This window comes from Ochotona curzoniae, unplaced genomic scaffold (genome assembly GCF_017591425.1).
Source record: "Ochotona curzoniae isolate NIBS_2020 unplaced genomic scaffold, NIBS_Ocur_1.0 contig_1942, whole genome shotgun sequence".
NCBI classification, from domain to species: Eukaryota; Metazoa; Chordata; class Mammalia; order Lagomorpha; family Ochotonidae; genus Ochotona; species Ochotona curzoniae.
Genome location: NW_024465266.1, coordinates 701,040 through 722,465, shown reverse-complemented (window position 1 = coordinate 722,465; position 21,426 = coordinate 701,040).

Sequence of the window (21,426 nt, the reverse complement as noted above, 5' to 3'; positions counted from 1 at the left end):
CCATAAGCTTGTTCCAGGTCTCCCATATGTGTACAGAATTCAAAGGCCTTTGTTCACCATTCACTGCTCTCATAGGCCATAAGCAAGTCAGTGGATTGAAGTGAATCTGGCAGTTGCATGCTGAGGATTATCCAACTGAATCATTACTTCAGCCCCAGTGATGTGCTCCCAGTTGCAGCTCTGAATCCTGGTCCCCATCCGATATACTTTCCTCAGCTCTAGGCTCGTTATGTCTCAGCTATCAGTACCTTCCTCTGTCTTCCCCAAAGTTATCTCAAGCCCACTCTGAATTAAAAATGGACACGTTAAGTGGAGGCCTATGGAACAATGGATGGCAAGAATAAGAATTCAGCCATCATGGCCAGGTATCTTAGTTAGGGGTTAAAGTCCTCGCTTTGCACAGGCCGGGATCCCATATGGATGCTGGTTCTAATCCCAGTGGCTCCGCTTCCTATCCAGCTCCCTGCTTGTGGCCTGGGAAAGCAGTAGATGACAGCCCAAAGCCTTGTGCCCCTGCACCCGCATGGGAAACTCGGAAGAGCTCCTGGCTCCTGGCTTCGGATTGGCTCAGTTCTGGTCATTGTGGCTGATTGGGGAGTGACCCATTGGATGGAATATCTTCCTCTCTGTCTCTCCTCCTCTCTGTATATCTGCCTTTCCAATAAAATAAATAAATTTTTAAAAAGCCAAAAAAAGAATTCAGCCATCAGCGCTGGAGCTAAATTCCTCCCACCAGGTTCTACTTTGACATCTTTTACAGGCCCTTGCACAAGCCCTCAATAACAAGCAGCCTACCTGTAGACCTCTATAGCCAAGCCTTTGCTTTCACATTTCCAGAGCATGCGGACCTCCTGTAGTCCACCAAACCCAGGAGTCACTGGGGCCCAACCAGTGACACCCATGCACCAGCCCCAGGAGATGACCATGCCCTGTTTAGTTCTGTGGAATATCACAATGTGAGCAGTAGCTGCCTGCCTCTTTGTTCTGCATCTGGCAAAATTCACACAGTCTTGCAGCACTATGATGTGCGCAGCTGGCTTGCTGAATGTCTACTTGGTGAACCCAATTTCTGGGATTCTAGAATAATTCCTCCAACCAGGGTGGGGAAACATTTTATCATATCTGTCCCTGTGTGCCTGAAGATAAAGCATACCCAGCTGTCTGGGGCAGCACTGTCTGTGACAGGACAAGACAGGAAGCAACTCAAATGACCATCAGTATGTGATGGTTGAAAACTGTGACGAGGAAGCCTCTGGCTGCATTGTGGTTGAGGTGCAGCTGCAGGAGACTGGACAACTGACCCCACACTGCCCTTTCCTCTCTACTATCCAGCTCTTGAAGGCCACATGACCCTAAACTTGGCTCTGTACATCATTCTTTCCTGACATCTGAAAACTCTAATCCTGGACTTGTGTCTCAGCACTCTATAGTCATACCTGTTGTGCATTTTGCACATGAGGTTATCTCCTTGTTGTTATAGGATGATTTCTTTCTAAGAAATTTAGTAATTTATTATTTTTTCTATGAAAGATAGATTTACAGAGAGAAGAAGAGATGTAAAATGGTCTTCCATCCCCTGGTTGTACCAGTAAAAAAACCACAATGGCCAGAGCCGAGCTAATGTGAAAGAAGGAACCCAGAGTTTTTTCTGGATCTTCCATGTGGGTGCAGAAACTTAAGCATTTGCTCATCCTCTGCTACTTTCACAGGTCATAAGCAGGGAGCTGGATTGGAAATGGAGCAGCTGGCACATAGCTGGCTCTCCTAAGTAATGCCAATGCTAGCAGATGAAAGGTTAGCTCTCTGTGCTACCACACTGTCCCTATAGGATGATTTTTAAGATGAATTGTTAAATGAAAAAAAGTCAAGTAGAGAATAATACATAAAGTACATTACATGTTATCTAAGAAGGGAGGAAAATATGTATTTATTTATTATAAATTTGTTTTAGATGAAAGGACAATGCAAAGACTAGTAAACAGTTCCCTGAAGGGAAGAAAAAGACAGATGAAGGGATGCTAGTCAGCCCTTCTGGACATATTTTGGCTTGTACATTTTACTTTAGTACCAAGTAAATGCATCACAATGCAGGCTAAATGGTATGTGTGTGGAGTTGACAGCTACACTCAGACAGGGGTGATTAAAAGTAGACATCTGTGGTGAGCGCTCAGTGCCAGCAGCTGTGTGACACCTATATGCATGCATCCCGCATCCAATTGCGGGAGGCCTGACATCAGTGGCGGATTCCAGCCTCTCTCCTAGTGGCTCCTAGGACGAGAGATGTTATGAGACACAGGGGCTTGTAAGTCCCATGAGACCCGGCTTTGCGCCGCCTGATTTTGCCCTGGGCTCTGCCCTACCGGGTTACAGGCGGTTGAGAATGGTGTAAAGCAGGGGATGGAAGGGAACTCGTCTGGTCTTTTCTCTCTCTTTGTCTTGCAAATGGATGATGAAAATAAGGGGTAAGGATGGGTGTGTGTAACGGTAATTGGTATGGTGAGAGCCTCAGTGAGGATGTAGACCCGAGGGGCAAAAGGGATCACGAATGGATCTTCGATGGTTGTGGGGTGGGTATGTTGGGGGGGGTTGAGATGTGGTGGTATATCAGTTGGTCTTTTGAACGTAGTAATTGTATAGGGGTGGGGGGTATATGTGGGAGTGATGGGGAGGATCGGATGAAGCAAATAATGGTGGGTTAAGGGGTGTGTGAGGGTATGGTGTATATTGTGACCTGGTAAACAATTATTTGTTGGTGAGTGGAGTTGTTGTGGGGTAGGGGATACAGGGTTATTGAGTGGGTGGGGGAATGAGAAAGCATGTTGAAGGGGTTGGTTTGCTTTGATTGGCAGGGGAGGGGTACAAGCACCATTTTGATGTAATTCCACTGAAGGTGGTTTGGAAAAGGTATTTGTGCAATTTGGGTGGGAGGATAGGGGAGGATAAGTCTAGATTACATGGCTAGAGCCATCCATCAAAGGACACATTACCATATGGAGGTTGGTGGGGGAAGGGGGACTAAGGTTAGACTTAAAGAGCGTAAAGTGTGATATGGGCAAAGTGAACTGTGGTAGACTTGTTGGTAGTGGGGGTGACTGGTCTGGACAATAAGATGACATGTTAAAAATTTGTGGAAAAGGGGTGGGTCAGAAATCCCAACCTGTCTGTTGAGGGTGGCTGACCTTGGACCATCCTGCTGACACTCATTTAGAGTTCCTTCTACTAATTTCCTATGCAACACCCTGGCCATGGGCTTCTCACACTGAGCCTTCTTGGTCCCTCAAGTTGCATGTTCCTTACCAGGATGGGGTCCTGCTTACTCCAACTCTCAGATTCTTGCTCTCCAGTATAGACCCCGGAACCATAGTTGATGACTTTGCTCTTATTTGAAGCCACCCTCTAATTCCTTTTGACAGTCTTGGAAGGTCCACTGGGTTTTCACAGACCAGCTCCAGCTCACCTCTCCCAAGAAGTTGTCCCCATGCGAGGATGCTAGGTCCTCCTATGGGAAGTGTGCCTGTTCCAGGTCAATATATCGGCCCTAGATCACCTATATCCACCTATGGTCCTTGTCTCTCAGAGGCCTCTCAGCTTGTCCTCACTGTCTCATGTTCCTTGGGTGGTCAGGATCCTGGTTTATGATGAATGAAAGCAGACTTTGTGGCAAGGTTTATATTTGATGTGGCCCACAAAAATGGATATTACCCTTGAACTATAACCACACATTCTGGATCCTGGGGAGAGAGGGGACTCATCAGTCAGAATCTTCCAAAAGATGAGTCACAGGAGATGTGTCTCAGCCATTTATTCAGGAATGCAGCAGGGAAACTGAGGGGGTACTCAGCCCTTAGATGACCTACTTCTCCGTTCCCTAGTCCAAGATATTTTCTCTTGTGCTCATGGTCTGGAAATATTAACAGCAATTTGTGTAAGAACTTACCCTTGGTGATGGTATTTGGTGCACTGAGTTAAGGATCTGCTAAACATTAGCATTCCCTATGGAAAAGAGGCAGAAGATGCCCCACATACCTGGGCCTCTGGCAATCACCACAGAAATCAAGATGGAGTTCCAGGTTCCTGGCTTCTTGTTGGCAAAACCTAGACTGTTGCAGTCAATGGGGAAGGTGAACTGACCGGTGCAGGGTTGCCTCTCTGCTTCTCTTCTCTAGTGCTGCATTTCAAATAAACAAAAAGGTTTGACAGTTTGTAGAATGATTTCAGAGACATCATTTTGCTCACTAATCACAACTTCTTTAATAGGCATCCTTGCATTTCCACATCTGGTTATGGTATAGATGCTCTTATAAAAGTCTTTTAACCCAAAACATATGCAAAATCATCCTGAAATGATACATCAAGGAACAGTGCTGTCGTCCATCTGGCAAAGCTGTCACTTGCAGTGCAGGAACACAGTAAAACATTCACATAATAAGCACTAGGTCAATTTCCAGCTGCTCCACTTGCAATCCAGTTCCTGGCTTATAGCCTAGGGAAGCAGCAAATGATAGCTCTAGTGCTTGGGCACCTGCACCCAGTGGGAGACCCATGGGAAGCTACTGGTTTCTGCTTTGGACCAACACAGCTCTGAAGTTTTAGTCATTTAGGGCTGTGAACCAGCAGACAGGAGACCCCTCTGTGTTTTTCTCTTTCTCCGTAGCTTTGCCTTTCAAATACATAAAGTAAGTCTTAAAAAAAAAAAGAATATGCAGCTATAGGCAATTGTCTAGGTTTCCTTGTACTTAAGCAAGTGTTACATAGCTGTAAGAAAAGCAACAAGTAACCAGTAGACATTCTGGTCCTGGTTAATGCCAAACTTGTGTTAACTATACCAGTATGCCAGCATAGTTGCTTATGCACTATTATTATTATTATTATTATTACTATTTACTATTTTTTAAGAGAAGAGGAGAAGACATGGGACTCTGGGACTCTGTCAGGACATGCAACCCTAGCCCCCAAGTGGTGGTATCATGGGAGTCGTAGATTTCCCGAGGAAGGTGTCTGACTATGTATTGGAGTAGGAGCAGCTGAGGACAGGTTTGACTAAATGAATGATTTCTGGGGTTTTCTATGGATTTAACCACTGCACTCACAGATAGGCAAAGGAGTTGAACAAACTAATTTAAACAGAGAACATTGGAAGGCATGTGTGGGTCAGGCCAAGGCACCCACCCAAGTGGGAGACCTGGGCTAGGCTACATGGTAGCACCCACAGCCCACAGTGATCATAAAACCAGGAGCTAGGGGCAATGCCAGGCTGGGGTAGGACATAGTACCTGCCTACCAGTGTCAGTAGCACTGCTTCCCATCCAGCTCCCTGCTGTGGCCTGGAAAGCAGTAGAGGATGGCCCAAAACTTTGGGACCCTGTACCCATGTGGAAGACCTGGAAGAAGCTCCTGTCTCCTGGCTTCTGACTGGGTCAGCTCCAGATGTTGCAACCATTTGGGGAGTTAATGATCGGACTGAAGATCTTCCTCTCTGTCTCTCTCCCTCTCTGTATATCTTCCTTTCCAATAAAAATAACTGAATCTTAAAAAAACAAAAAAGATGTAACAATCTCAAGATTAGAAGATATTTCCTGTCGCCAGGGGGAATAAACAAAAAACTGGAAGCAGATCTAGATTAGGCCAAAAAAGTATTCAAGAATTGAAAGACATTATTAAATGGAACAATGTACGTGTTATGGGAGTCTCAGAACATGGAGAAAAAGATACTGGGATTAAAGATGTATTTAATGAAATAATAAGGGGAAATTTCCCTAATCTGAAGAAAGAATTGGGAAGCCACAACCAGGAGGGGCACAGAACTCCCAACAGGCCTGATCAAAAGGGATCTTCACCAAATACATGATAATCAAACTCTCTTCAATTGAACATATGGAACATATCCTTAAATGTGCACGAAAAAAAATCAATTTACATACTGAAGAATGGCAACTAAATTCACTGCTGATTTCTCACAGGAAACTCTACAGGCCAGAAGAGAATGGAGTAGCATATTCCAGATTCTAAAAGAAAAAGTAGTCAGCCCAGATAACATATGCAGCAAAGCTTAATTTTGTCTTTTAAAATGAAATGAAATTCTTCCACAGTAAAGAAAAGTTCAAAGAATATGCCTCTTCCAAACATTCCCTACAAATGCTATTTAAAAGACATTCTCTTGACAGAGAAGAGGAATTGCACCCATTAAGCCCAAAGGCAAAAGTGAAGACTATCCCATCAAAATATCAGAGGACTAAATCAATAAATAAACCAATGCTAAATGACAGGGATAAATTACCACCTATTTATATTAACCCTGAATGTAAATGGCATAATCTCATTAATCAAAAGTTATGGATTAGTAGTCTGGATTAAAAAAAAAACATATATTTGTTGCCTGCAGGTGACATATCTCAACAAAGACCAGTGGCTATATCTAATGGATTTTGATATTTTCACTTCTTCAAAACATGCTTTTTTCTCATTAAATTATTTAATGACTCAAATCATACAGTAGCGTTATTTTCTTTAAGAAGGTTCTTGATTTCCTTTTTCTTTCTTCAGCAACACATTAGTCATTCAGTAACATGTTATTTAACTTCATGGAGTTGTAAGTTACTATTTTTTCTTCCTGTTGTTGAATTTGTTTTGTGGCTTTTCATTTAATAGGATGTATAGTAACTGTGTAATGGAGACCATGATATCCAGTGTCCTGTTGTCTAACTTCATGCATTGTAAATTTCTGGTTTTTTTCCTGTTGTTGATTTTCTTTTGTGGCTTTAAACTAAGGGGGTTGTTATAGTGACGTTGTAGTAGAGACTGACATACCCAGATGTTAGGATACAGACTAATGTGCATCTCTACTTCCTGATCGATGATGGACTTCCAGTGAAACTGTAAAATGTGGATTGACAATGGGATGTTGTACTCTGCCATTGTCATACCTGCAATGATCGACTTATGACTGTTTATGAGGAACTATGCTGTTGAAATGATATGGGAGAACTCAGTTCAAGTAGAGGAGTTAGAAGAAGGGATAGTTAATTTGTATTAATTCTTTTTGCTGAATTGATTATAAGGAAAACCTGTAATACTTGCAAATAGTAAGAAATTTAGGGCTCAGCGCAATAGCCTAGCACCTAAAGTCCTCACCTCGAACGCACGGGGATCCCAAAATGGCACCAGTTTGTATCCCAGCAGCTCTGCTTCCCATCCAGCTTTCTATCTTTGGCTTGGGAAAGCAGTCAAGGATGGCCCAAAACCTTGGGACCCTGCATCCCTGTGGGAGACTTGGAAGAGTTTTTGGGCTCCTGGCTCCGTATTGGCTCACTCTGGCCATTGTAACAGCTTGGGGAGTGAATTAACAGATGGAAACTCTTCCTCTCTGTCTCTCCTCCTCTATATATGTCTGACTTTCAAATAAAATTTAATATATATTTTAAAAAAAGAAATTCATCTTTTACATTCTAGTCTTAAACTCTTACTTCATTTTTTAATCATCCTAGGTGAGATCTGTGGTACCTAGTTAAGTAATATCATGAGAGTGGTCATTACTGACTTACATCTGGGTTTCATTTTTAAGCTTTTACAGTTAGGTATAATTTTTGCATTATATATTCAGTAGAAAGCTTCCAAAGTGTGTTGAGGCAGTCTTCTTAATTATTTTCTAGAAGTTTTTATCATGAAGTGTGTCAAATTCTACCTCTTTAAGGAGAAGGTGCACCTAATCTTATGGTATAATTTTCTGACAAATTATCTGTCTTTGTTAAACCTAACATTCCCCAAATAAACATTGTTCAGTTGCCCCCCTACACACACAGACACACACACCTGAAGACATAAAAAGACCAAGGTGATTTCCCACCAAGAGAGTCTTTTGAAAAATCTCCTAAAAGGTATTTATTCTCCATTGAAGAGGAGTTGGACTGAGCTGGAGGCTACATTGTGTGAGCAGAGAGAGAGAGAGATCTGTTATCCTCTGGTTCACTCCCCAAAGGCTACAGCAGGTGTAGTTCGGTCTGTCAAAATCAGAGCCAAGAACCTCCTCTTCGTCTTCCATGTTGGCATTAGCAATCCAGAAGAGCAGCTAATGTGAGGTGGGAAACCTGTGACTGACTCTCAGCTCTGTCACTTATTGGTTGGATGGGTTGGCGTAATCAGGGGTGCTCCTAAACCACTTTTAAAATGTATGTATTATTGAGTGGTTTGAAAAGCAGAGTATCAAAAAGAGATGAGAGGGAAAGGAAGAAGCAGAGGGATAAAAGAGGAAGAATGGGAGAGTCAGCGTCGGGAGAAAGAAGGAAAGAATCTTGAATCTTCATGCGCTGGTACACATCTCAGATCACCACAGTGGACAGGGCTGAGCCAGGCTAGGCCAAGCCAAAGCCAGGAGCCAAGAGCTTCTTCTGGGTCTCTCACAAATGTAGTAGGCACCCAAACACTTGAGCTCTCTTCTGCCACTTTTTCCAGGTCATCATCAAGGCGTTGAATTTGAAGTAGAGCAATGGGACATGAAGTGGTGGCCACATGGGAGGCTGGCATCACAAGTGGCAGCTTCACCTGCTGCACCACAGCACCAATCCCCAACCAATGGTTCTCTATGTGCAGACTCCCTCAGCAGCACTGCCTTCTCCTAATGGTTAAAATGAGAATATTTTATGTTGGTACGTGGACCCACACAATGTGAATAGGGCTGGGGTGGCAGTGCAGGTAGGGGTGGGAGATGGCAAGCTATTGAGAATACAAAATAAGAAAACAGAGCCTAAAAGTAAAAGATTATAAAAGCAGGCAGCCAGAGGTTTGCCTTCTTCGAAAGAGGAAGGGCCAGGCTCAGTGGTGTGGCCTGGTAGCTAAAGCCCTCACCTTGAATGCACTGGGATCCCATACGGGCCCTGGTTCTGGTTTTGGCAGCTCTGCTTCCCATCCAGCTCCCTGCTTGTGGCCTGGGAAGGCAGTCAAGGATGGCCCGAAGCCTTGGGATCCTGCACCTGTGTGGGAGACCTGGAGGAGGTTCCTGGTTCCTGGCTTCATTCAGGTCGGTGCAGCGAGGGCCATTGCAGTCACTTGGGGAATGAATCATCAGATGGAAGATCCTCCTCTCTGTATCTCCTCCTCTCTGTATATCTAACTTTGCAATAAAAATAAATAAAGCTTTAAAAAAGAGAGAGTGAAAGGATCAGTGTGCTTCTTGATTGGGCTACTGGAAAATGCTGGAGAGAGGAGAGGTGAAGGTGGACATGGACTCCAACAGATAGGGAGGAAAACTCCCTTAAAACAAGTGGAAAAACAAAATGTTGAGACACAAATGTATTGAGCTACAGAAAAGAGTAAAAATGATGAAGCTGGTTGTTTTTATTCATGACAAAATCCATAGAGGAAACCAAGTCAGGAATTAGAATCATCATAGAGAAGGAAGAAAGGAAATCATAGCACAAAGAAAAAACAATGGAAGACATACAAAGGAGGTTGCAGAGTACACATAGTTATAGCTGGTGTGCATCAGGAAGAGCTCCACCAGGATCAAGAATAATATGAATTTCTTTCTTTTTTCTTAACCTGCAAGAGTGCATGTAGCCGGGCTGCATTGTTCCCTTAGAGGAGGGGTGTTTATGGAAGCCTTCAGGATCTCCAGCTTGGAGGCTTTTCTAACCAGCACAGACATGCATAGCTGAGCACACTGCCGTCCTGGGGGAAGGAATGCTCAGCAGGCTTCCGGGACCACCCCATCCTGGAAGTGTTTTTGATCTGCATGGGTGCATGTAGCCAGACTGCATGGTTTCTGCTTATGGGACCAGGCGTCCTACGTGCCAAAAGTGATAGGCAAAGCCCATTGGGCTTCCTGGCAGCTGCCCTGACAATTTAATGGATCTGGATTTACAGGGGAATGACGAGATTGCACAGGTGGTAGTGAGTGCTGCCCTGTGGTTTTAATCTCAGGTTAGAAATTACAGCTGAGAGACTTCCATAGATAAGTCCATGACATGAGTATAGTATATAAGTAGAGAGCTGACACCAAATTGGTTTGGAGGGGAGAACAAGAGTGAGAGAAGTGGGTCAGATAGGATCTGTGGGGGAAATGTGGTCTCACCCCTGTGGAATTGCACTCTCTGCTGCCTCGCTGAAGAAGTACTGATGGGAAAAGGCTTGGTTGGGGAAGTAGGGATGAGCCAGCTGGGTTGGGGTTCCCATTGGTGTGAATGAGAGTAGGTTTGAGGGGAGCAAGCTGGGCTGGACATGGCTACAGTGTCCATCAGCACTAGTGTGCATTGGGTTTGATGAGCGATGTATTGTATGCCCAAAGCCTTGGACTCTCCCTGTGTAACGGCCTCCTTGAACGAAGGGCCATTATCTCTCTGTATACTCTTTGGGAGTCCAAATCTTGAAATTATCTCTGAAAGAAGATAACCTCTTAAAAATAAATAAAGCTTTAAAAAAGAGAGAGTCTCTTTCTCGGGCCCTTGGGTTCCTTCTGGTTCTCTGTTATAAAAGATCCTAGTGGCTACCTTTAAGAGGTTATCCAGTGAGTTGTCAGGCCCCACTGCAACCTTCCGAAGTTTCCTCCTGATGTCTGGAGCAGTTTGGACTAGAAATCTGTCCCTTAATTCGTTTTGCCTTCCACAGAATCAGGATCAAGGGGAGTGTATTTCTTTAAAGTCTCTTTTAAACTTTCTAGAAAGGCTGAGATGTTTTCCTGTGGTCCTTGATCAATTAGAAATAACTTGAAAGTAATTAAGAGGCTTGGAACCTGTATTCTTTAAGCCCCTGATAGCACAGGTGACAAAGTATTTCCTTCACCATTCATCCAAAGGGTTTAGGATCCCAATTAGGCTCATCTTGGGGAGCTGCCTGTTTGTTCTTGGGAAATGTATTTCATTATCATGGACCGGAACTTTAGCATTCCTCCTTTGGGCCATAAATACATTATTCTCATATTTTTCAGCTGCCTGAATAGCTGCAACGCTTGTTGTCTCGTCAAGGTCTGGTCAAACAGCATCATTATATCTCTCCAGGTTAATTCATACATCTGTGCTAAACTCCGGAAAGCATCTATATAGTTGTCTGGATCATCTGTAAATCTCTCTAGCTCTGTCTTAATTTGTCTAAGATCTTGCAAAGGAAAAGGTACTTGAACCTGAACTGGCCCTTGTACTCCAGGCATCTCCTGAAGGGAGCAGCACCTTAACAGGGGGTCCTGTGGGAGGTATATCCTTTGAGTAAGGAGGACAGACTTGAAGAACAGGCAGATCCCGGAAGGACTGTTGTGGTCCTAACAGAGGTGAAGATGACACTCTAGCAGAGTCAACCTTGAAAACCTCCTGAAATGGTTTCCTACCCCTCAACTCATAAAAGATCTGAATATAAGGCATCTCTGCCTGTTTCCCTGTTTTCCGACAGAAGTTATCTAGTTGTAAGATGGTTTTGAGGTTTATACTTCCCTCTGGAGGCCAGCCCTCTCCATCCTCTAGCTTGTAGCCTCGCCAGGTGGTGGTACAGAAAAAGATCAGGCAATTTTGTCTAGATTCTGGTGATCAAAGGAATCCCAATACTTGAGGTTAAACCCCAAGGTGGTTTGTGGTTTTTTGTTTTTGTTTTTTTTTGGTGGTGAATGGCTTGTTTCCCATCTGAAAAGAGAGGATAAAACACAAAAGTGTCCTTTAGTTTCTATCTCTCCTGAGCCTAAGATGTCTCTTAAACTCCCATTGCTCACCTGTGGGTCCAGGTGTGCTCCAGAGACCACAGCAGAAGGGAGGACAGCGGGGTGAAGCCTGCATGCTCGACTCAGAGCCGCTCAACTTTCCACGCCTTTTTAGGGTATCTTGGTTAGAATACCATGTGCCGGGAGTGAAAAATTTGCTCCCATTCTCCTGTGCCATGCTAGACCTAGGTCTCTACCTGGTCCATGTAAGTCAGAAACAACATGTGCAAGGAGCAAAATCACTTCTGTTTCCTGTGACACACCTCCTTCTAGGACCACCACCTGACCTAGAATATTCTGGTGTTCCTGAAAACATAAAGTCAGAGAGAACATGTGCCAGGAGGAATATTGCTCATGTTTCCTGTGACTTGTTGTTATCTGGGACTGCTGCAGGACAAGATATGTTCTTTTTTTGAGGTAAGTTTAAATATTAAGTATTAAAAGTGTTAGAGACAGAATATTTCTGTGTGACATCCCCCTTTTTTGTTTTCTAATAATTGACTTTTAAGGGTGTAGTGTGCACGTTCAATAAGAGCTTGATCTTGAAGATTATAGGGAATACCTGTAACATATTGGATGGACCACTCTAAATAGAATGTTTTGAAATTTTTGCTGTATATGCAGGTGCATTGTCTGTTTTGATAGAAGAGGGGATTCCTATAATTGAGAAACAGGTGAGCAAAAAGGACTTAACAGCTAAAGTAGATTCAGAACTCAAAGGGTGTGCCCAAAGGAACTTAGAAAAAGTGTCTGTAACTATCTGTAAGAATGGTTGTTGTTTTATTTTTTAAATGGTGTATGAGTAGCCTCCATTTGTCATAATTGATTAGAACTTAGCCCTCGAGGATTTGCATTTACAGGGTGAGAAGTACATTGAAAAAGGGCACAGTTATGGTAGGCTAAGATGTTACAAACAGTTCAGAATGGAATATGACATTTTACGTGTAAATGATTAGCATTTGTATGTAAAACACGATGTTCATCTTGGGCACTAAGAAATATAGATGCAGTCAGTTTATCAGTATAAGAATTGTCAAGAGTCATAGGTTCAGGGAGAGAAGAATGAGCTTGTAATGAGGAACCTACAGTCCAAAATTTTAACCATTTTCCCCTATCAGTGCTAATTGCTATATTCCTGCTTCTGTAACTTCTACTTTGCTTGCTCTGCTAAGAAATTGTGTGAACCCCAGGCCTGACAATTAGGGGACATTTACCCAGGCACCCTGACAGGACCATCCTGCCTACATGACACTTGCCCCATCACCCTGCTAGAAAGCCTCCACCTACCTTTTCAATTAACCAATAGTGTATCCTTAAGATAAGATTCCATGTAGATGCAGAATAATGAAAACTAACCCTCTGATTGGCTGATTTTTGTATAAAGCCCCTAAAATTTGGAGGCTCGGGGTCTTCCTCTTCTTCAGAGACCTGGGCATGCTTGAAAAGACGTTTGTGTCGACATCTGACTCCTGGTGATTCTTGGGGAAAGCCCAGTGGCAGCACTGGCAAAGAGGGCAGCAGAGGTGGAGATGGTGGCAGCAGAAATAGCGGCAGAACCGCCAGCAGCGGCAGTGACAGTGTTTGTAAGCGCAGCAGTGGAGGCTTGCTATTGCTCGAAGCTGCGACGGGCACTGGTCATCTCTGGCTGTAGAGCTGCAACGCCGACCCAGAGATGACAAAAGGCCTGCAAAGTTGTACGCGGACTGGACTGGCAACCGGCTGGTGCCCACTGAACTATAACACTTTCCAGGGTTGTGATCAATTGCGACCTGAAAATCTGAGACCCCGACCCCGCCTTTGCCTGCTTGTTGCCCGCCTGTGGTGCCTGGCTGTGCTGCGGTCCCAGGAGCTCCACCTGCTCACAGCTCACCTGCTTGCCTGCCAGTGGTGTCCACAGTCTGTGGGACTGAGGGCCCATCCTAACGCCTTAGAGCCATTTTTGGCACAAAAGTATGTGCGTAATAAAGAGCAGTAAGTTGTGCTGATGTAGCACTTGTTGCAAATGTACAAGTAAATCAGATATAGCTGTATTATATGATATTAAAGCAGTTATGATAGCTGGAAATAGACCAACTACATAAACCCAGTTGGAAACAACATTAAGAGGTTGGTCATGTATTTGTAAGAGATGTACTAAGGTTGCTAATTCTACCTGTTGCGCTGAGGAAAATGGAGTTTGTATTGTAGTATGTAAATGAAGCCCATGAATTCCTCACCAGCTGGAGGAAGAGCCATCAATACAATATGTATCAGCACCAGGAATGGGTTCAGAATGAATAATAGAGGAGATTATGAAAGGAGTTTGTTGTAAAAAGTTCTAAATCTTACTGGCTGGATAGTGGTTTCCTCTTTGTCCATAGTAATCAGCCACGGATACTTGTAATGAAGTAGAAAGAGTCATGACCTGTTGAAGTTGCTTGGTTCTAAAGGGCAATACAATTGAAGCTGGATCATATCATGTCAGGGAGAGGGCTCTCAGAAGTCCCTGAATAATGAGAGAGGCAATCATATCTGTCACTGTCCTGCAGCAATGGACTTGGTGCACAGAGCTGATAATAACACGTGTGGACTTTTACTGATGGTCAAAAGCTGAAGTTTATTAGTGGCATTAGACTTTATACACTGAGGGTCATATAGGATAAGGGAGGAAGTATTGAGCTTATCACTAAAACCCATGAACAGTTTCTATACTTTTGTTTGGAACTCCTTTTGTTTTGTATTAGGGTCTGGTTTTGTCCGCTGGCCCCCCCAGCCCCTGAAATTGTTGCAGGATTTTTGACTCCGAGTACGGCAGCAACCTCAAATTCTTGTCTCGCAAGAAAGAAGAATTTTCGTGCGGACACAGTTTAGTTTTAACGCAAGATTTATTAGAAAAGCTGAGAAGAGAAGACTCCTGTCCTAGTGACAGGAGGGGGTTTTGAGATAGAAAGGACTCTTACCCCCTGCCATAGTGGCAGGAGGAAAAGAACCCCAGTGCTCTGCCATAGTGGCAGAAAGAGAAGAACCCTAGTCCTCTGCCATAGTGGCAGGAGGACAAGAAGCTAAACCTGTATCAATGGTGGGGAATGCACCTTTTAAAGGTTTCCCTCAAAGATGTTTCTCCATAAACAAAGAAAATTCCTAGTTTCCATGGTACCTGGCCTTGGGACAAAAGGTCACAGAGATACCAGACACAGGACATTCCAGGCCTTAGGCAGATGTATATTACTTCTTCCTGCTCTCCTTTCAATGATAAAGAGATCACCCACTCTAACTCCTCTCTCACCATCAAGCGGTATGTGATCTGGAATGGGAGCTGCATTCTGAATGGGAAACAGTTATAGTCTCCCTTGGCAAAAGTGTGGACTGGGATTGGATGCACCGAGCTGGGCCAGAGCCCAACACTGTCTGGTGTCCTGGAGGACCAGGTTAGATGTGGGATGGACTAGGCTATGTCTCAGCTGTTACTGAACCATGTGTGAGCCATATGCAGATATGGACAAGCCATGGCTGGTTTGAAACATCCAATAGCAAGAACAAGATTGGGTTGAAGGCTAGTCAGGAAAAGCCACTGTTCCTGCTAGGACAGGAGGTGAACTGAGTAGGCTGGCTCATGGACACACTGGTAAGCGCAAAATCTGGCCTGGGAAAGTTTCTGATGGAAAAGCCTGGACTACTCCCTCTGGCAGGACACAGTCCCTAGAGGTAAGTGCATGAAGCATAATAGGGAACAACCCAGAACAGGCCATGCAAAGTTACCCATGGGCATACACATGGCATGGGTTTGGGGCAGACCAGGCTGAATCAGTTCACATCATCCTTTGGGAAATCCAAGAACCAGAACAGTGTGGGTTGGGCTGGGTTCGGTTGCAACCAAGACCAGTGCATATTACGGAATGCAAAGGTGAGGTTGCCTCTACCAGATGTGACTGCCGCACCCAACCAGCAAGCGTGAGAACCAGGAAAGGAGGGTGTGGAGCTGGCAGGGGAATAAGGAGTGGTTCCTTTGCTGGACAGCTACTCCCACTGGAGAGCATGAGCTGGTATGGGGACAGACCAGACCAAGCAGGGCGACAATACCTCTGTGCCTCAGGTGGACTAGATCAGGGGAAAGCAAGGTTGGGGTGATTATTTCTATTGGTGCAAACAAAATTAGAGTGGGTGAGGGTTGTTTGGGCTTAACCACAGCATCAGCTGGCAGAAGCTGGCACTAGGGCCTATTCTGTCAAGTCAAACCACAGAACAACCTGGAGAGAGCACAATCTGGGAGTGGGAGAGGCCTGGGAGGGAAATAGTGGGCTCCTCCCTCTTGGGTTACCACTCTCACTGGACAGCACAAAAACCAGGAGAAGGGCAGGGGTGTCTAGACACAAAGGCACCTGCCAGTAGGTATATGGGCTGGATAATAGGTTGGTTGGGTTGAATTACATTTCAATGTCATTGACATGTGCGAAAGCCAAATGGGATGTGGGACAGACTGAACAAGCCTGTGGTACATACTGGCAAGCATGGGAACCAGGGAAGGGGGCAGAACTGGTAGGGGTTTTGGGGAGTTGCCCCAACTAGGCTGCAGCTCCAACTGGTTTGCATGAGGACCAAGTATCAAGTGGGTAGGATTGAGCTGGACTACAACACCCTTTGGTTCATGAGGAAGACAGGACAGGATGCAGAACAGACCCAGCAATTGCAACGACCAGCATGTGTATAAGCTGATTGGTGTGATGGACAGTGTTGGAGTCTGTACTAGCAAACTCACTCAAGAATCAGATCTGGGTTCATCTCAGATTAAGTTTTTTTGGAGATCCCTCTAACTGAACTGCTGATCTTAGAACCCCAACCATCAGAGACTGTCAGCCAGTGGACTCTGAATAGGTTTCATTGCGATTGAAACTGTGAGATTGGCAGCAATCCAGAACTGATGAACTATCAAAACTGTTTGAGTAGGACCCTTGGAGCGCACCTCCTGTCGGGGATCTGGGATGGGTGGGATGTTGGGTGGGGCTTTTCCCTTTGTTACTCCCCTAACCCTAGATACAGGAAAAAATGATAATGTTAGCGTGGAAACAATGGTATTACCCACTTTCACCCTGTAGCCCTTGACCCTTTGTACCCTAATCAACTAAGATTATTAAAATAAATAAGAAAAAGAGAAAAAAATCAGATACATTATTAATAACAATGTTGTTCTCAGGAAGAGAGCCAATTAAGCTGTGGGCAAAATCTTTCTTCAAGTGACAGATTTCATGTAATATTAATGCATCTAAAGTAGAAAAGCTTTTGTTAACATATAGGCATGCTTGAAGAATGTTTACTTATATTTTGAATAAAAACTGACTAAAAAAAAAGTCCAGGTGCATGGAGTTGTAATCATCACAAAAATTTCTCTTTTATAATCAGAATCAATAACTAAATGTACTTTAACATTTTTCAAGGTAAGACTGCCATGTGTCAATAATAAGCCAACCATCCCTTCAGGAACAGATCCAAAAATTACTGTGGGCACTTTACAAGGAACTGAGAGGGTGTAATAGCGAATTCTGGGAGATATCAATGTATAATGCAGCACTTATAGCAGTCACAGATTTTGAATCTATTATGGTTCTGTGGGCACAAATCAAATAGGATATTGGTGTGCTGCAAACCCCAGATTGTTCAGGGCCAGGGGTTGGCCCCTCTAGGAGTTTCCCAACTGCAGGAAATTGTGATCTGTTCTGGATTTACAGTCTCTTGCCCAGTGTCCTACTTGACAACACCTGGGGCATATGCCAGGGGAATTACTGTTACTAGTATCAGCACCAACTTTTTGAGTTAAAGGAGGTTCTTGCCACTGTTTATGAAAGTGACCTGGTTGCCACAACTGAATTATTTAGCCTTCATTTGCTTCTGAACAGCACATGGTTTCTATCACTGCTCAAAGAACAAAATGTTTGAAAGTCCCTATGTTACAGCAGGCTTTTAGATAACCCAGAAGATCTCTCTTTTGTAGGACAAATAACAGCCTGACAGTCCTCATTAACATTATCAAAGGCTGGTTGTTGGAGTAGTGTCAGGGACCAGAGAACTGCCGAACAACAGGAGTGACTCCATTTTGTTATTTCCTCACTTTGTAATGGTCTTGGAATGCAAGATCCAGTTATCCTTCACCTAGTTTCCTGGTAACCTTTCACCTGTAATTGTTCACCCAAGATAATGGTTGTCATGGTGACCTCCACCCTATCTGGCCCACATCCTGCCCTAGAAAACCCCCCAATCCTTACCTGCTGCTTAAATACTGCCTGAGAAAATAAAGTTTTCGGAGCTTGATCAGACCTATTGTCTTGCTCCCATTCTTTGTGTCTCCTGTTGCCCCCAATTGTCGGTTCTCTCCCCAGGTCTCTGTTGAAGACCCCACGGGTCAGGCAGAGTAGTAGCTTTTCACTACTGTCATCCCTGACCTGTTTTTGTATGCAATCGGTCAACCATCCTATAAAGTCAGCATAAGATTCTTTAGCTCCTTGGACAATTTTGTATAACTGCCTGCAAATTTGGACCCAGTGTCAACTTTCTCCCAGGCCCACAATGCTACATCCTCCATATGAGAAATTGCAGCTTGAGCTGAGAGAGGAGTGGGATTGGGTAGCAGGCAGTTAGGGCATTCTGGGTCCCCAAATCATCATTTTTTCTCAAATATAAAGGGGTGTTTTCCCCCACCAAGTCTTGGATTCACCAGAGCATGTGTCTCCCAAGACAAGTTTATATTTTAACATATCAGGAACACCCTTCCTTAAGATACTCTTATGACATTAACATATCAATTCCCCACCCGAAGTGTCAGCCCAATTCTGTCTTTGGCCATTGCCAAAGGAGATGGTCTTAGACTGGCCTCTTTATCATTAGAAATGGACCAAGGAAGTTGGCTAGTGACACCTTTCTGTCCTTTTGTCTTAAGGCCAGGTACCATGGAAACCAGGAATTCTCTTTTGTTTATGGAGAAGCATCTTTATGGTAAAGCTTTAAAAGATGCTTCCTCCATCATTAATATGGATGGGAGCCTCCTTTCTCAGGTTTTCTAAAAAATACTGCTTTAAAGCTAATCTGTGTCCACATGAAAATTCTTCTTTCCTGTGAGACAAGAATTGAGGTTGTTGCTGTAATTCAGTGTCAAAAACCCTACAACAAAAGGAATCCATGACAGCCTGTTGGAGGTTCTCTTCCCTATTTTCCTCTTCTATAATTGTGATAACTGCTTTAATTAAAGACCATGTATTCCAAAAGTCAGCAGGAATATCTTCTGTCATTCGTGACTGCTCTACGTATTTCTGGGCAAGATCCCAGACTTCAGTTTCTAGGGTCCCTTCATCTGGGAACCAAGGGTTATATTTACAAATAAACTCTAAATAAGAATGCACTTGCTGCCTAGTTACACTTGTCAGATGTTGACCACTGACTGCCTCCCCAACACACACACTGATGGAATAATATCAGCAAGTTGTTCAAAGTTGTAATGGAAGCTTTATTGGCAAATCTGCTCCTGGGCCTTCTTCGCACAGAGTGGAAGGAAGATGGAGGCAAAAAGGGCCTCTGAGATAGGTGTGGAGGAGTTTTATACCCTTCTAGACATCTGGGCAGGCAAAGGGGCTGTCTGTGCCCCAACTATGTAAGGAATGTCCATTCAGGTGTGCCTTCGGTCAAATGGAATTCTGCCAGGTTGGTGACATAACTGGCTCCTGTGGCCTCTCCTGTTCCAGGATGAAGCTTGGGAGACATACCAGGTTCAGAGCAGACCACACCTCCAGAGCCCTGAGTAGCCATCAACACTTACTCCACTTTTCATTAAAAGGTTATGCATAAGAGATATAAATGGCCGCACTCTACACTGATTTTGGCACATTATTCCCAGTCACCACTTTCTGTGGGGGCATCTGTTGCACTTTTTTTCTTCTTTCAAGTTCATGTTCACAGGCACCACTTACTGGCTGTTCTGCAGCAATGGACTTCGTGCTTGGAGCCTGATTAATGACACACATGGACTACCTTGGTGAGATAGCCAAAGTTTATTTACAGCATCAGGATTTTAAAAGAAGGTTGTTGGGTAAGTTTCCAGGGAAAGGTGTTTAAGCCAATTATATTTTAACAGCAAGAGAGGATTCCTAAACAAGTTTGTTTATATCTAAACCTGTAAAGCATGAGATTTCCTATTCATTCATTTAAATATCAATTGCTCCTGGTGCCTACTGGAGGAAGGAAATGCAGCTAGCTCTAATTTTGTCCTTCTACAGGGAGGCACGCAAATGGTATGTTGACATTAAAGATGTCAGCTTTATATACAATGCTACAACACTGGTCCTAGCTATGCAAAAGGTAAAATTACATGTGGCATGTTTAAATGTTCATTTAAAATACACATGGGGGAAAAAGTTCAAAAGACCTTCGAATTCTGTTGCATTAAAATACATTACTTTTTAAAAATTATTATTTATATATTATTATTTTTGATACAGTTTCATAGGCTCCTGGTATTTCCCATACCCCAGCCCCAATTCCCCCCCCCCCCACCTAGTTCCTCTATATCATTACTAAAGTATAGTTCTTCATACACAGTCATACGTCCATCATTGCAGGCATGGACAGCAGAGTCCAGCATCCTACTGACAAGATATAGTAAACAATTTCATTGTAAGTCCATCTTTGGCTGGAAGTAGAAATGCATACTGCTTTGTATCCTCACATCTGGAAAAGTTAGTCTCCATTTCACAGCTACTGTACATCCCCTCATATGAAAAGCCACAACACAAAATCAACAACAGGAAGAAAAATACAAATTTACAACACCATTAAGTTAAATAACATTCTGCTAAATATGATAGCTTCCATTACACAGTTGCTATACATCCAGTTAAATGAAAACCCACCCAAAAAAATAAACAACAGGAAGAAAAAAAAGAAATGAACAATACCATGAAGTTAAGTAACATGCTACGGAGGACCAATGTGTTGCTGAAGAAATGAAAATCAAGAACCATCTTGAAGAAAATAATGCTTCTTTGTGATCTATAGTCATTGAATGATTTAATCAGAAGAAAATGTTTTGAAGAGATGAAATTAACAAAAAAGATCAAAATCCAAGAGATATATTTTCCACTGATTTTTGTTGGTGAAATATGTCTCTTGAAGGCAAATAGATGGGTTTTGTTTTTTATCCAGTCAATTAATCAGATGTTTGATTGATGAGGTTAATCCATTTACATTCTGGATTAATCCAAATGGGTGGTGATTTGGTCGTGTCATTTTGGCAATAGGTTGTTCTTTGATTTAGTCTTCAGTCATTTTATTGGGAGGTTCTTCACATTTGTCTTTGGTTTTGGTGGGTGCTATTCCTTCTCTCTGTCAAGAGAATATCTTGAAGTATTCTTTGAAAAGCAGGTTTGGATGAGGCATATTCTTTTAACTTTTCTTTACTGTGGAAGAATTTTATTTCATTTTCAAAGACAAAAGAAAGCTTTGTTGGATAAGTTATCTTGGGCCAACAATGTTTTTCTTTTAGAATCTGGAATATGTCACTCCATTCTCTTCTGGATTGTAGTTCCCTGTGAGAGGTCTGCTGTAAGTTTAATTGGCATTCCTTTATATGTCAATTGATTTTTTTTCACGTGCACATGTAAGAATCTTTTCTTTATGTTCAATTGAAGAGAGCTTGATGATCATGTGTCTTGGTGAAGATTGTGTTTGATCAAGGCTTTTGGGAGTTCTGTGCCCTTCTTGGATGTTGTTTCCAATTCTTTCTTTAGATTAGG